Raw genomic sequence first — 5,469 nt, 5'->3', positions numbered from 1 at the left:
GCAGACTCAATTCGGACTACTTCGTTATTTGCGCACCTCAAATCAATAGTCTTGCTCTTGCAATTCACAATCGCATCATGCGCGGTCAACCAATCCAACCCAAGGATAACATCAAATTCATCAAACGGCAAAAGCATCAAGTCCGCTGGAAAACAGGAACCTCGAATTTTCCAGGGGACATTTCTTACACACTTTGTCGACAAGCACGTAACGACCCAAGGGATTTGACACCCGAATTACAAACTCAGTAGACTCAATAGGTAAAGTCTTACTGGATGCTAAGGTTTCACATATGTAAGAATGGGTAGAACCGGGGTCAATCAAAGCAATTACATTAGTATCAAAGAGGGTGAATGTACCGGTAATAACATCAGGCGAAGAAGCATCCTCGCGGGCACGTATAGCATAAGCTCTAGCAGGCGCACGGGCTTCGGATCTGGTTATATCATCTCTAGATCCTCTCTGACCACCACCAGCATTGCCCATATTTCCAGATGGTCTACCTCGAGCAGTGGTAGCACCCGGTCTCCCACTCTGATTTGCATTCTGTCCCGACAACCTCGGGCAATCTTTAATGAAGTGGTCCACTGATCCGCATTTGTAACAGGAGCGGTCAGGAAATCTACAACTCCCCGAATGCCATTTACCGCAATATCGGCATTTCGTCCTGTCTCGACGTTCATTCCCAACACTGGCGACCGAAGTGCCTCGTGTACCCACAGGGGGTCGATCACGATCTCGTCCAAAAAGGCCCGAAGTGCCTCTAAACTGGCCCGCATCATCTCGAAATCTCTTCGATGTCTGTTGAAGAGACCTTCCCGAGGATCTTTTACGAAACTCTCCAGTTCCCTCATCAACTCTTTGCTTTTCTTTTCTAAGCTCTTCGGCTTTACAAGCTCGTTCAACAAGTACCACGAACTCTCGTATTTCAAGAACGCCAACGAACATTTTTATATCTTCATTCAGCCCATCCTCGAAGCGTTTACACATAATAGCTTCGGACGAAACACATTCCCGAGCGTATTTGCTAAGTCTAACAAATTTTCGCTCGTAATCAGTAACCGACATGGAGCCTTGCTTAAGCTCAAGAAATTCCTTCCGTTTTTTATCAACAAATCTCTGACTGATATACTTTTTCCAAAACTCAGTTTGGAAAAACTCCCAAGTTACTTGCTCTCGGGGCACAATAGAAGTCAGAGTACTCCACCAATAGTAGGCAGAATCACGTAGCAAGGAGATAGCACACTTTAGACATTCATCGGGTGTACAAGATAGCTCATCGAGTACCCGGATAGTGTTGTCCAGCCAAAATTCAGCTTGCTCGGCATCATCGCTATCCATAGCCTTAAATTCAGTAGCCCCATGTTTTCGGATTCTGTCAATTGGGGGCTTATTTGACCTTATTTGGTCAGTTACCGGTGGTATTGTAGGTGCGGGGGTAGTATTTGTCGGGAATGGAGGTTGTGGAACAGCCATATTAGTTCGAATGTATTGGTTAAACCAATCATTCATCACGCTATAGAATGCTTGTCTAGCTTCATCATTCGGATTACTAGCATTAGGTTGAGAGTCTACCGGCACTGCCCCTTGCGCGGGAGCAGGCCCTACACTCTCAAGATCATCAGCTACCTCTCGGTCACGATCGGGATCCATTACTATAAACACATTTACAATTGTCAGAAGTCACCACACTATCAAGTAATCACAAAAAATGGCATGTATAGCTAGACCCAACACATTACGGTAGTCCTAGAATCGACTAAACCTGGCTCTGATACCAATAAAATGTAACACCCCGAACCCGAGACCGACACCGGAGTCGGACACGAGATGTTAACAAACTTTGAAAAAATTTTTCCAGACACTGCCCAGTCTGAGTACTAGTCGCTTCAAAAATCATATCTTGAGTTTCACAACTCGAAAATTAGTTTTGTGATTTTTCCCTGAAACTAGACTCATGTCCCCACCTATGTATTTTTTCTAGAATTTTTGGTCGGGCCAATTAGTACAGTTTATTAGTCAAAGTCTCCCATGTTACAGGGGTCGACTACACTGACCTTTTCCCATTACGACTTGGATATCTCTCTGCACAGAGCTTCAATATTGATGCCGTTTGTTTCTATGGAAACTAGACTCAGAGAGGAATCCATACATATATGGTATGACCCCTAATTATCTCTGGTAAATTTATAGTGAATTTCCAAAGTCGGAACAGGGAATCCAGAAACTGTTCTGGCCCTGTTCCACAAGAACCCGAATATCTCTTACTGTACTGTTCCTATGATTGTTTCGTTACTTCCATATGAAAGTAGATTCATCAAGGTTCGATTACATAATTTATTCACTATTTAATTCCACTCCTACGAATTCTTGTGATTTTTCCAATCCACACCACTGCTGCTATCAGCTTCTGTTTTCAAAGTAAACCTTACCTAATTTGGGGTTTCATGGACCAACTAGGGCCTTGTCATACATAAGCCCACATATGATCATACTTAGCCATTCTAGTGGCTGGTCATTTGCTCAACACTTCCATTCCAACTATAGTTACATCATGAAACCATCTATACAATCATAAATACGCATGGTCTAATGCCATACTCCACTTCTACAAGCCATTTTCGCATGGCTGTACACTTATACATTTCATAAAGTACTCGAAAGACAACGATGGGTAGTCCTATACATGCCATATCAAAATTCAACCAAAATAGTACCCAAAAGAGCCTTTGATAGTGTGGGCGACTTCGACTTCAAGATCCCGAGTCCGATAGCTGGAGAACCAAAAATCTATAAAACAGAGGAGCAATGTAACGAGTAAGCAATTTATGCTTAGTAAGTTTGAGCAAGGAATTCCAGCATGCACAAATAATAGCACACATATAGCTAAACGGAATATTTCATAATACGCAATTTACCGATATCAAACTTGCTTCACAACATTAACAACCCTTATGTACATACACAATAAACTAACTTGGCCGAAGGCCGGTAGCTCGTTTATCAACTGAGCGAACATTTATTTGTAAGGGCTCGATTAATATTTAACACATACGTAACATATCCCCATATTGGGATGTTTTTCGAGTATTCACTGGAATTTTACAGCAAGCTCATTCATTACCAAATCACGTACCTTCGGGATTTAACCGGATATAGCTCCTCGTTCAAATGCCTTCGGGACATAGCCCGGTTTTAGTAACTCACACAATGCCTTCGGGACTTAACCCGGATTTAACAACTCGCACGAATGCCTTCGGGACTTAACCCGGATTTAACAACTCGCACGAATGCCTTCGGGACTTAACCCGAATTTAGTATCTCGCACAAAGGCCTTCGGATCTTAGTCCGGATATTGTCACTTAGCACAAGCCTTCGGGACTTAGCCCGGACAGCATTCAAATAACCATGCACATTTAACAATAAATCATGGCCCATTCGTATTTCATTTTCGTTAGCAAAACTCAAACACAAGACATTTATCATTCTTGCAAATTCGGCTCAATAGCCACACAAAGAGCATGATTTTAATTTGCTCAAAACATGATCTAATCACATCATAATTTAAGCTCTTTTACTCAAGAACTTACCTCGGGTGTTGTCGAACGATCCCGCTAACTATTCGACCACTTTTTCCTTCCCTTTATCGGATTTATTTCCCCTTTGCTCTTGAGCTTAATCAAACAAATAAATTGATTTCATCATTTAGGCATCAAAAGATGAACACAAGGCACTTAGCCCATATTCATACATTAGACATTAAAGTCTCATACATGCAAAAATCATGCATCAACACAACATATTAGCTAATTTCTTTCCCCTTGGCCGAATATGCATGTCCATTTTTGGGGTCGATTTCAACACTTAATACACACATATACACACTAGTAAAGCATCCTCCCCCTTTTCATCGATTTAACACATGCATTGCTCATCAACATGCAAAGTTACATTCGGCCTTAGCACACATCTTGCTAGCCGATTATTCTCCCTTTAGCAACCAATGCACATATGTGCTCACACAAAAATGCTAAAAAGGAGGTTCAAGAATCATCAAGCCATCATCACATGCATCATTAACAAGCTTCATATTTTGCATGCAATGGCATTAACACAACCTCCACCTAAGCCGAATCTTAACTCATCCTCATGCCTCATCACCACAACATCAAACACCAACCAAGAATGATGCATCCATGGTCAAGTGCCATTTCCATCACATAGCAAGATTTAGACCATGGGCTAGGTAGAACTCAAGCTAACAACTAAAACATGCATGCATCTCATGGAACATCATTAAACATACCTTGGCCTAGCTACATGCATGGCCGAATCTCTTCACCTTTCTTCTTCTTTCCTCCTTAAAATTTTTGGCCAAGGATGAACCAAAGGATGAGAAATTTTTTTCTTTGTTTTTCTTTCTAATTTAGGCTAAAATGGAGGTGAGAAAGGATGAACACAAACTTTTCTCCTTTCTTCTCTTGAGCTCACGGCAATGGGGGGGGACAAACACTACACACACATTTTTTTTTCTTTTGTTTTCCATTTCTTTATTACCCATACTTCTTATTTTATTCTTCCACTAACAAAACATGTTTCATGACATGTTTTGCCCATCATTCTTTGTCATGGCCGGCCACTACTCATTAGGGGGGGAAATTTGACATGCAAGTCCCCCCCTTTGACCACATGCACTAATAGGTCCTCACACATTGACCTATCACATTTTTGAATTTTCTCACATAAGTCCTATTGACTAAATTCACATGAAATCAACCAAATTGAAGCTTGAAATTTTCACACATTCATAATTACATATTCTAGACAATAAGTATCACATTCAAACATTTCGGTGACTCGGTTTAGCGGTCCCGAAACCACTTCCCGACTAGGGTCAACTTTGGGCTGTCACATAGTTACTTGCTTAATCGAAATGAGACATATTTCAGTACGCTCCATATGCATATAAAATAATTCCAAATACTTAATTAGTACAAAACATATTTTTAACCAACTCCTATACAAATTAAAAACCCAATGATTCAATATTCTTCATTCATTAACCGCACATAATGATTTAATTATACCATACCTATATTGCATATTTGACAAACCAAATTTTAGTCTTTACACATAATTCATTATACCAGTAAACAACCAATCATATTAATCATTATATATATATTAATATACATCATAAGTTTAAATATATATATAACATAAATTCAATACTAGACCATCTCAGACCAGATCACTTAAAATGAAACACCTATTTATCTTTCCACACAAATAAAATGCCCTATAATGTATTTAATATTAATTTCATTATATATCCAAATAGACTATCATGAATCTATAGTAAAATCGAAAATGCATAATCACAACATTATACCATCCATTACATCAAATTCAATAAGACCAAACCTAATCATTCGACTATATGTCATAACCAAATCCATATTGTATCAA

The sequence above is a fragment of the Gossypium hirsutum genome, chromosome D07 (genome assembly GCF_007990345.1).
Source record: "Gossypium hirsutum isolate 1008001.06 chromosome D07, Gossypium_hirsutum_v2.1, whole genome shotgun sequence".
Lineage (NCBI taxonomy): Eukaryota > Viridiplantae > Streptophyta > Magnoliopsida > Malvales > Malvaceae > Gossypium > Gossypium hirsutum.
The sequence above is the reverse complement of the archived record's forward strand: the minus strand, read 5'-3'. Positions refer to the sequence as shown.